We start from the raw sequence: 12107 nt of genomic DNA, 5'->3' as shown, positions 1-12107 counted from the left end.
CCTTAAGTCCCTGAATAACATATTTACAGAACAGGCTATGTACAGTTACTACATATAATTAAAAGGTTGAGAAACATAAGAGGAGAGAATCCTTAAAAGTTCATCACAATGTCAATCTGTTCGGGGATTTTCTGGGTCTTGTGGATCGCCCTAGTCCTCCAAATGGCTCCTCCATCGATGAGGGAGAAATGCTATGGATAATTGTTTCTGACATTCAAGCATTACAGCAGAGGAATTCTCTTCTCCAGCTCCCTCCTGAGTCACCAATGGAGCCTCCTCTGAACGCCGAGGTTCCCTCTCTACTGTCTCCACCACAGGAGCATCGATGCTGACTGCTGCCTCCAACTCTTCCGGAATTGGGGTGTGGCACCTCCAGCTTCTCACACATGGTCCAGGTGCTTCCGCACTGTCCTGCCGTTGAAATCCACCACGTACGAGAGTGGGCCTGACTTTGATATAATTCTGCCTGGTAGCCAAAGTGGGCCTGAGGCAAAGTTCCTGCCAAGGACCAAGTCACCCACCTGACCTGTCTCCTTTGTGAGAAATGTGCCATTTCCTCTGGGAGACCTGCACCCTCCCTCCTCTTGGTGGCTCCACCCTCCCTGCCAAATTCGGAAAATCTGAGTCCATTCAGGTCTGTGAGTAATTCTACCGGTGTTACAACTGTGGTGGTACTGGAGGAGGGGGACTCTGCTGGACTGCTTCTTAATTGCTGTTTTGAACATCTGCACAGCGCTCTCCGCTGACCTGTCGGGTCTGAGGCGCGGTGATGGGGGCTGATCTGGTCTGGTGGATGCCATTTATTCGGACCAGGCGCTGAAACGTTTCTGCAGTGAACAGATTGCTGTTCTCAGAAACTATTACTTCAGGGAGGCTATGGGCAGCAAAGATCTGCCATGGGGTCTTCTCCTGTAGCCGCTGAAGCTGGCATCCCATCTCTTGGACCTCCAATCACTTCAAGTGGGTGTCGACCAAGGCCAGGAACATTCTATCCAAGGAGGGGTCTGCAAAGTCCACATGTGCCCTCATCCAGGCCACCCACATGGGTAGAGGTTGGCTGTGGGTGGCAATGTCTGCTGTGACTGGCAGAGGTCGCACTGGCACACCATGAATTCAATATCCTTATCTATGCCTGGCCACCAAATGTAGCTCCTAGCTGGCATTTCCGTTTTCGATTGGCTCAAATGGGCACTGTGCAATTCCTGCAACAGGGGCTCTCTTGCTGGGGGTGGCACCACCACTCGAGGACCCCAGAGTGTGACTCCATCCTCAAAATTGAGTTTGTCCTTATGAGTAGGGTAAGGCCTTACCTGGTCAGATCTATCATGGTGCCATCCAGTTAATCATACAATCATAGAATTTACAGTGTAGAAGGAGGCCATTCAGCCCATCGAGTCTGCACCGGCTCTTTGAAAGAGCACCCTACCCAAGCCCACACCTCCACCCTATCCCCATAACCCAGTAACCCCACCCAACACTAAGGGCAATTTTGGACACTAAGGGCAATTTAGCATGGCCAATCCACCTAACCAGCACATCTTTGGATTGTGGGAGGAAACCGGAGCACCCGGAGGAAACCGACACAGACACGGGGAGAACGTGTAGACTCCGCACAGACAGTGAACCGAGCCGGGAATCGAACCTGGGACCCTGGAGCTGTGAAGCAATTGTGCTAACCACTGTGCTACCGTGCTGCCCGATAAGATCATGCCCTTCACTTTGGACAGGACTGGGTGGCATTGCGTCCAGTTCTTTGTATGGCCTGACAATACAGGCAAAGTGTGAAGAAAGTTCAATGCCACAATAAATATTTGAGGTGCCGGTGGTGGTGGTGCCAGGTTCTTTGGAAGTTGGAACTGACTCAACAGATCAGCGTTTGAAATTTGCGTGCTTGGCCTGTGCTGAAAGATGCCATTGTGGGCCCACCATTTTACCCTGGCGGAAAGGATTGGAGGTATCGGCTGGTTTTCACGGAGGAGCCCCAACAGAGGCGTGTGGTCAGTTATTATTGTGAAGCGTCGCCCACAAACATACTGGTGAGATTTCTTAACGGCGTAAATTACAGCGAGGCCTTCCTTCTCGATCTGTGCATATTTCCACTCGGCCTTGGAAAGTGTTCTGGAGGTGAGGGCAAACGGCTTAGCTGAGCCATTTTCCATTTGATGGGACAGGGCCACCCCAATTCCATATGGCGATGCATCACAAGTTAAGATGATTGGCTTACCCAGGTCAAAGTGAACCAATAGACTCGATGACTGAGGCCAGCTTGACGTGCAGGAAGGCAGCTCCTGCGGTTCCTTCCAATGCCAACGCTGGTGTTTTCTTAAGAGCAAGTTTAGTGGCGCCAAAGTCATTGATAGGTTGGAGACAAACCAACTATCATAGTTTCCCATCCCCAGGAAGGATTTTAATTCTGCCACGTTATTAGTTGATGGGACTTTTCTGATGGCTTTCACCTTGTCTTTGAGTGGGTGCTGGCCTTTTGAGTCCACTTTGAACCCCCGGAAAGTGACCTGACTAGCTGAAAAAGTGCACTTCTCACGTTTCAGTCCAATTCCTGCATCTCTAAATCTCCTCAGCACCTTTTCTAGATTTGCTAGGTGCTCCCCATGTGATGTTCCTGTTACTAGAACATCATCCAAGGAGACCACAACCTTTGGGGTGCCCTGGAGCAGATTCGTCATTGTGCTTTAGAATATCGCACAGGCCGAGGAGAAGCCTTGGGGTGATCTGGTGTATTGAAACAGGCCATTACACATGTTAATTGGCACAAAATCTCGAGAATCTTCATCCAGTTCTAACTGCAGATGGGCATGACTGAGGCCGAGTGTGGTGTACGTGAGTTCCCCAGCCAACTTTACAGAAAGGTCTTTAATTTGTGTAATTGGGTATTTGTCTGCATAGGTTGCCTGGTTTATCATAAGCTTGTAACCCCTGCATATTCTAACTGAGCTGTCCAGTTTTAGTACAGGGACGATGGAGGCTGCCCATTCAGGAAACTCCACATGTCTGATAATTCCCAATTCTTCCAGGTGCTTAGGTACGCCTTCCACTTTCCGGTGTAAGGTGTAAGGGGTGGGGGTGGGGAGGGGGGGGGGGGGTGGAGAATGTTGGTGTGGAATCAGGATTGATGTAAACCTTGGCTTTCACTCCATTTATCGACCAACCCGTTCTGGAATATGTCCTGATATTTACATAAGGTTTCCTGGAAAACACTATCCAACATTTTGAAGATCTCCAAGCAGTTCAACTTGATTGGTGCAGCCAATTCCATCCCATGAGACTTGGTCGATGTCCCTGGACAATGTTCATTGGTCGTTGGACATCCAGTTGTCCCCAAAATATTCAGCGTTTCTACTGTCGGCATCTTGGCTGTCGTGTTAATGAGGTTCAAAGAATGAACACCTTCTCGAAGATATTTGAACGTTTGTTCGGCCATTACTGGTGCAGGCACCCTAGTCTCGGCCTCCATCTTTAGTGGCCTTCCATTGATCGTGAGGACTGTCTCAGCTGGGGCTGTTTTGGTCACTTTCACCGTGTTAAATCTGCATGTTTCAGATTTTTCACCTGAATCCCTCTCCACTTTGTTCACTGGAGTCATGACTTGTTTTTGTTTGATTTGGAACATTCTGCCTGGCACGGCAACGTGCCTGATTATGGCCCTTCCTGTTGCACCAAATACAAATAAACTCTCTGCAGTGTCAGATTTCTTGGGGGTGGTCTTCTTCACATCATCAGCAATCCCTCACATCACCAGCAATCCCTCACATCACCAGCAATCCTCACATCAGCAGCAATCCTCACATCAGCAGCAATCCTCACATCACCAGCAATCCTTACATCAGCAGCAATCCTCACATCAGCAGCAATCCTCACATCACCAGCAATCCTCACATCACCAGCAATCCTCACATCACCAACAATCCTCACATCACCACCAATCCTCACATCAGCAGCAATCTTCAAATCACCAGCAATCCCTCACATCACCAGCAATCCTCACATCACCAGCAATCCTTACATCAGCAGCAATCCTCACATCACCAGCAATCCTCACATCACCAGCAATCCTCACATCACCAACAATCCTCACATCACCAGCAATCCTCACATCACCAACAATCCTCACATCACCACCAATCCTCACATCAGCAGCAATCTTCAAATCACCAGCAATCCCTCACAACACCAGCAATCCTCACATCACCAGCAATCCTCACATCACCAACAATCCCTCACATCACCAGCAATCCTCACATCACCAGCAATCCTCACATCACCAGCAATCCCTCACATCACCAGCAATCCTCACATCACCAACAATCCCTCACATCACCAGCAATCCCTCACATCACCAGCAATCCTCACATCAGCAGCAATCCTCACATCACCAGCAATCCTCACATCACCAGCAATCCTCACATCACCACCAATCCTCACATCACCAGCAATCCTCACATCACCAGCAATCCTCACATCACCAGCAATCCTCACATCACCAGCAATCCTCACATCACCAGCAATCCTCACATCACCAACAATCCTCACATCAGCAGCAATCCTCACATCAGCAATCCTCACATCACCAGCAATCCTCACATCACCAACAATCCCTCACATCACCAACAATCCTCACATCAGCAGCAATCCTCACATCAGCAATCCTCACATCACCAGCAATCCTCACATCACCAACAATCCTCACATCAGCAGCAATCCTCACATCAGCAGCAATCCTCACATCAGCAATCCTCACATCAGCAGCAATCCTCACATCACCAGCAATCCCTCACATCACCAGCAATCCTCACATCACCAGCAATCCTCACATCACCAGCAATCCTCACATCACCAACAATCCCTCACATCACCAGCAATCCTCACATCAGCAGCAATCCTCACATCAGCAGCAATCCTCACATCACCAGCAATCCCTCACATCACCAGCAATCCTCACATCACCAGCAATCCTCACATCACCAGCAATCCTCACATCACCAGCAATCCTCACATCACCAGCAATCCTCACATCACCAGCAATCCCTCACATCACCAGCAATCCTCACATCACCAGCAATCCTCACATCACCAACAATCCTCACATCACCACCAATCCTCACATCACCAGCAATCCTCACATCACCAACAATCCTCACATCAGCAGCAATCTTCACATCACCAGCAATCCTCACATCACCAGCAATCCTCACATCACCAGCAATCCTCACATCACCAGCAATCCCTCACATCACCAGCAATCCTCACATCACCAACAATCCCTCACATCACCAGCAATCCCTCACATCACCAGCAATCCTCACATCAGCAGCAATCCTCACATCAGCAGCAATCCTCACATCACCAGCAATCCTTACATCAGCAGCAATCCTCACATCACCAGCAATCCTCACATCACCAGCAATCCTCACATCAGCAGCAATCCTCACATCAGCAGCAATCCTCACATCACCAGCAATCCCTCACATCACCAGCAATCCTCACATCACCAGCAATCCTCACATCACCAGCAATCCCTCACATCACCAGCAATCCTCACATCACCAGCAATCCTCACATCACCAGCAATCCTCACATCAGCAGCAATCCTCACATCAGCAATCCTCACATCACCAGCAATCCTCACATCAGCAGCAATCCTCACATCAGCAGCAATCCCTCACATCACCAGCAATCCCTCACATCACCAACAATCCTCACATCAGCAGCAATCCTCACATCACCAGCAATCCCTCACATCACCAGCAATCCTCACATCACCAGCAATCCCTCACATCACCAGCAATCCTCACATCAGCAGCAATCCTCACATCACCAGCAATCCCTCACATCACCAGCAATCCTCACATCACCAGCAATCCCTCACATCACCAGCAATCCCTCACATCACCAGCAGTCCTCACATCACCAGCAATCCTCACATCACCAGCAATCCCTCACATCACCAGCAATCCCTCACATCACCAGCAATCCTCACATCACCAGCAATCCTCACATCACCAGCAATCCTCACATCACCAGCAATCCCTCACATCAGCAGCAATCCCTCACATCAGCAGCAATCATCTTCACTCCCAGGCTGCTGAGCCATTTTCTACCCTAACCACTGACTACGACCCTCTTCCTGGGATCATGACGGAACTTCCCCTGTGCCTGTTAACTGATAGCCCTGAATGCCCAAGGGTTCGGCAAGATATCCAGAAAGAACAGAGACGTCCACCAGCTTCACTTAATCCATCTCTTTCCTTGAGGGTTGAACTCAGTTCCAATTCTTCTTCACCCAATGGTAACCAGTAAGCTCACCTCATCAAGTTCTCAGCTCTGGGGTACTTTCCTGAAACTTTTGGAATATTGCGCGCAGTTCTGGTCGCCACACTACCAGAAGGATGTGGAGGCATTGGAGAGGGTGAAGAGGAGGTTTACCAGGATGTTGCCTGGTCTGGAGGGTGTTAGCTATGCGGAGATGCTGAATAGACTCGGACTGTTTTCATTAGAAAGATGGAGGTTGAGGGGTGACCTGATAGAGGTCTACAAGATTATGAGGGGCATGGATGGAGTGGATGGGCAGGCACTCTTTCCCAGGGTGGAGGGGTCAGTCACCAGGGGGCATAGGTTTAAGGTCCATGGGCAAAGTTTAGAGGAGATGTGTGAGGCAGGCATTTTACACAGAGGGTGGTGAGCGCCTGGAACGCGTTATCAGGGGAGGTTGTGGCAGCAGATACGTTAACGGTGTTCAAAAGGCATCTTGACAAACACATGGATAGGATGGGTATAGGGGGATACGGCACAAGGAAGGGCTGAGGGTTTTGGCAAAGGGTGGTATCATGACCGGTACAGGCTTGGAGGGCCGAAGGGCCTGTTTTTGTGCTGTATTGTTCTCCGTGCTTTGTTCAAAAAGCCCAGGTTTCTGCTAATTTCCAGTGATGTAGATGTTGTAGCTTATAAGACCATAAGACATAGGAGCAGAATTAGGCCACTTGGCCCATCAAGTCTGCTCCGCCATTCAATCATGGCTGATATTTTCTCATCCCCAGTCTCCTGCCTTCTCCCCATAACCCCTGATCCCCTTATTAATCAAGAACCTATCTATCCCTGTCCTAAAGACACTCAATGAATTAGCTTCCACAGCCTTCTGCGGCAAAGAGTTCCACAGATTCACCACCCTCTGGCTAAAAAAATTCCTTCTCATCTCTGTTTTACAGGATCGTCCCTTTAGTCTGAGATGGTGTCCTCTGCTTCTAGTTTTTCTTACAAGTGGAAACATCCTCTCGATGTCCACTCTATCCAGGCCTCGCAGTATCTTGTATGTTTCAATCAGATCCCCTCTCATCCTTCTAAACTCCAACAAGTACAGACCCAGAGTCCTCAAACGTTCCTCATAAGACAAGTTCTTCTTTCCAGGGATCATTCTTGTGAACCTCCTCTGGACCCTTTCCAAGGCCAGCACATCCTTCCTTAGATACGGGGCCCAAAACTGCTCACAATACCCAAATGGGATCTGGCCAGAGCCTTATACAGCCTCAGAAGTACATCCCTGGTCACAGTAAGAAGTCTTACAACACCAGGTTAAAGTCCAACAGGTTTGTTTCAAACACGAAACAAACCTATTAGACTTTAACCTGGTGTTGTAAAACTTCTTATTGTGCTCACCCCAGTCCAACGCCGGCATCGCCACATCATCCCTGGTCAGGGAATGAAGAAGTCAGTGACTGCCCATCCATTCGCTGTTGAAAGGTGAGGCTTATAGGCCTGCCCTCACCCCACAATCTCCCAAAGCTTAAACGTAATAGTTTTGAGACTCTTCGGATGCGAAGTCACTTTTCACCTGAGCAATTTTGAACCTTGAGTGTGAGCTACGTTCTGAAACTGAACAGCAACTGGTTACACAGGGACTCATCGCAAAAAGTAGTTTGGAGAGAAGGGAGACAGAATGAAAGAGAGAATAAGAAAAAAAACATCTGCAGATCATAAAACAATTTTAATATTGAATAGATCATTTCTTTGCGATTTGAAGAAATGACAGGTAGAATGATTCCTAAACTGCTCTGCAAGATAATGAATTATATCTCGGGTTTGATCATGCAATCAGCTTCTCGGTTTCACTGCTTGGAGTGCTCCAAGGTAAATTGGAAGCTTTTTCTAAAATAAACAAGGGAAAGTGTTGCTCTATTTTGAATTGCCTTTAACCATTTTAAATCTTTTTGGTCCCATTTTGTGCTCAGGATATTATTTATGAAAGGACAGAGACTTTCAATCATTATTCATGTGAAGGATTTTATGCTAATGGTTTAATGGTTTGCCTCAGGACTGAATAGTTTGCGTCTCAGTTCTTGTTGTACCAAACTGTTTGAGGATGACCTGACTTAACTTGGTGAGGGATGTGATTTATGGGCTAATGATTGTAGGTAAGATGAGACTTAGATATTTCAATTTTATTAATTTATAATTGTTCTCAGCGCAGAATTAAACCAGGTATCGGCTGAGCTGGTGTCTGCTGTATAGGTGGTTACAACATTCCAATCCAGCTCTGGTATCCTTGGGCTAAGGGCAAGCACAAAAAGAAAAATAATACAGAGGTCGTAAGCCGATGGCAGTGACTCCCACCTGACTGAAGATTACTCGTCGGGCAAAGTCAGGATTGTACCTGTGATGGCCCCACTTGGAAAAGCCTATTGACTGTCTGGGCTCAAATATGATAGAACTGGGGCCCAGTTTACTTAAAATGATCAAGGGTGGCAAGGCACAAATGGGGGCTGGAGGCGACTCTCAGCCTGAGGGGTGGGCTGGGAAAAAGCATATAACACTGACTCAGTCCAGAGAGATACAACCGAGGCAAGGCTTGATGAATCCTACTGGCCAAGAGGTTACTCCGATGTTCAACCTGCTTGTTCAGAAATGACCAGGCTATCTGTTAGGGCACGGACTTAACCATCTATTGTGGACCATTCTTAGAATCCACGTCTCAAGATCAGTTTAGAAATGTACAATTAAATTCCGCCAATGGGGCGGCGCAGTGGCACAGTGCTTAGCACTGCTGCCTCCCAGCGCCAGGGACACGGGTTCAATTCCATCCTCGGATGACTGTCTGTGTGGAGCCTGCACTTTCTCCCCGTGTCGGCGTGGGTTTCCTCCGGGTGCTCCGGTTTCTTCCCACAGTCCAAAGATGTGCGGGTTCGGTTCAATGGCCATGCTAAATTGCCCCTTAGTGTCCAAAAGATTAGATGGGGTTACGGGGATAGGGTGAGGGAGTGGGCCGAGTAGGGTGCTCATTTGGAGGATTGGCGCAGACCCGATGGGCTGAATGGCCTTCTGCAATGTAGGGATTCAATGATTCTAGCAGGAATTATTGTAGATAAATATTGGTAAATTTAATAGAATTTTTTGAAGTGATTAGGTGATGTTTGGGTCAATGTTGTGGATATTGGGATGTGGCTTGATGGACACAAACAGAGAGGTGGTCTGACTGTTGTCAAATTGGAGAAATGTTGCAAGTGATGTAGCCCAGATAACGGCCCTGACTCTTCCTCTCAATATGGGCACGTGCACAATATAGAACATAGTTGACAACACAATTGTTAGGAAATATAACAGTGAGAACTTTAAAAAACCTCAGGAGAAACCAAATAAGTTAATCGCATAAGCAACAATCCACTAATTGCATAATGCAGTAAGTTAACACAATTGGAAGAGAGTGGCATGGTGGTATCATCGCTATACCAGGGTTTTTCAAAGTGCGGGTGTCGGGTCTGTCATTGAGTGATTGGTCGTGGCATTCCCACGGTGGTCCGAATCGCAGGAGAAGCGTCCAATGTCCACTATCAGCTTTTAAATTGAGAATGATGCAGTCTTACGCCCATCAGCGGCAGCAGTGAGAGGGTCACATGTCCTACATCTTGCTGTCAAGCACCCTGTATGCACGTGATTTTGGCGTGAAATCATAGAATCATAGAATTTACAGTGCAGAAGAAGGCCATTCGGCCCATCGAGTCTGCATCAGCCCTTGGAAAGAGCACCCTTCTTAAGCACATGGCTCCATCTATCCCTGTAATATTTTTCACTGTTCCTCAGTACACGTGAAAATAAAACAAACGTGATCTAACCCAGTAATCCCACCTAACCTTTTGGACACTAGGGGGCAATTTATCATGGCCAATCCACCTAATCAGCACACCTTTGGACTGTGGGAGGAAACCGAAGCACCCGGAGGAAACCCATGCACACACGGGGAGAAAGTGAAAACTCCACACAGACAGTCCCCGAGGTCAGAATTGAACCCAGTTCCCCGGAACTGTGAGGAAGCAGTGCTAACCACTGTGCCACCATGCCGCCTATTAATCAAGGAGGAGAGCATCTTCCATTTCCCACCTGTTAGCAAGCAAGGCAAGAGGACTGTGAAGATGGATCATTTTGCTGCAAGGAAGTGATGGCCAGAGACACAAATAGGCAGAAATAACAGACACAAATAACAGACACAAAACCGGCCAGGGTCTCACATCTGAATCTGCTGGACAGAGCTGCGCAGGAGAGTCCAGGGCAGGACAGAGCAGTGATAGTGTTCGCTCTGTACAAAGCTTCAGAGCACCTGGTGAACAGCCTATAAAAAAGAAACTTAACTCAGGAACAAATCAGTACAAAGATGATTTCATGAGGTATGGCTTAATTAATTATGCCAAAGCAAATCAGGATGCAAAGCCCATGTGCGTTATATGCAGGGAAGTACTGGCAAATGAGATTTTAAAGTCATCAAAGTTTCAAAGGCATTTGAAGCTAAGCTTAGCAAGCTCGAGAGCAAACCTCTTGATTTATTTAAAGGATGGAGTGAAAATTTAACCGTAAATCATTACCTGAACTCCTTAGCAGAAATGTAATATTCAATGAAATGAAAAATGAAAATCGCTTAATGTCAAGAATAGGCTTCAATGAAGTTACTGTGAAAAGCCCCTAGTCGCCACATTCTGGCGCAATTAGCATCTTATATGGTAGCTTACCGTGCAGCTAAAGAGAAAATGCTCCACACTACAGCAGAAGGAATAATTCTCCCTGCAGGATTAGACATGACTCATACAGTCCAAGATAAGAGATCAGTTAAAAACTGAAATTCATCCCATTTAGTGATAACACAGTGGCTTGCCGAATTTGTGATATCCCTGAGAATTTAGAAGTCCAGCTTATTTCTTGTTTAAAGTCAACACAGGAGTTCTCAATGCAACTGGATGAAATGGTTCAGATTATGCAATCTTGCTGATTTGGCACAATGAATTTGTTGAGGATTTGCTGTGCTGCCTGACATTACCAACCAGCAGGACTGGCACACAGATTTTTGAAGCGTTGAATAGTTATGTGGTTGAAAGGTTTAGGCATGACTGGGTTCATTAGAGAGAAATTACGAGCAATGGGGCAGTTAACAAGACTGGGAAAACAACGGCGTTATAATAAAGATTAAGAAGGCAGCTGATCAGGACATTGTTTGGAATCATTGTTTAATTCACCATGAGACCTTGGCATCGAAAGGAATTCCATCCGATCTTGAAGTGGTGTTGAAAGGAATTGTGAAAGTTGTGAATTTCGTTACCAGCGCTCAATAACTGGCATTTTGAGGCTCTGTTCCGATAAGGGGGCCGAGCATGCACATTTGTTGTTCCACACAGAAGTACATTGGCTGTCAAGGGGTCAGGTGCTTGTCAGAGTTTGCGAACTGAGGTACCAAATCCACACTTTCCTCCCCGAGAAATCATTCCCTCTGGCTGATTTGTTTGCTGGTGAAATTTGGATGCTCACTATGCCTTATCTTGCAGACATCTTTTCAACTCTAAGTGAATTTAACCTCAAATTGCAAGGGGAGGATGATGATTGCTTTCAGCATTGTGAAAAATAGATGCTTTGCAAAAGTCAGTGAGGGTTTGGAAAGTGCGAGTACAAAGCCAAAACTGTTACGTGTTCCCTGCCCTGCTACAACATATTGAAGAAAACAGTGTTCATAAGGGACTCCCAATAGGCTGGCAAGCCTTCTTCAATTGCATCTGGCTGCGGTGATCAACAGTTACTGCTGCTACTTTCCAGAGAAGTTTCAGAGTTTGAGAGAGAAGTAT

At 47.2% G+C, this 12107-nt stretch overlaps 1 protein-coding gene across 1 annotated transcript in view; it reads left to right on the top strand.

Annotated features, from left to right (window-relative positions):
- The window catches only part of LOC119957820 (leucine-rich repeat and fibronectin type III domain-containing protein 1-like protein), a 245949-nt gene that overhangs the window by 15318 nt on the left and 218524 nt on the right, over positions 1–12107 (top strand). The window lies entirely within an intron of this gene.

The sequence above is a fragment of the Scyliorhinus canicula genome, chromosome 27 (assembly GCF_902713615.1).
Source record: "Scyliorhinus canicula chromosome 27, sScyCan1.1, whole genome shotgun sequence".
Lineage (NCBI taxonomy): Eukaryota > Metazoa > Chordata > Chondrichthyes > Carcharhiniformes > Scyliorhinidae > Scyliorhinus > Scyliorhinus canicula.
This window is presented reverse-complemented; position numbering and strand designations above follow the sequence as displayed.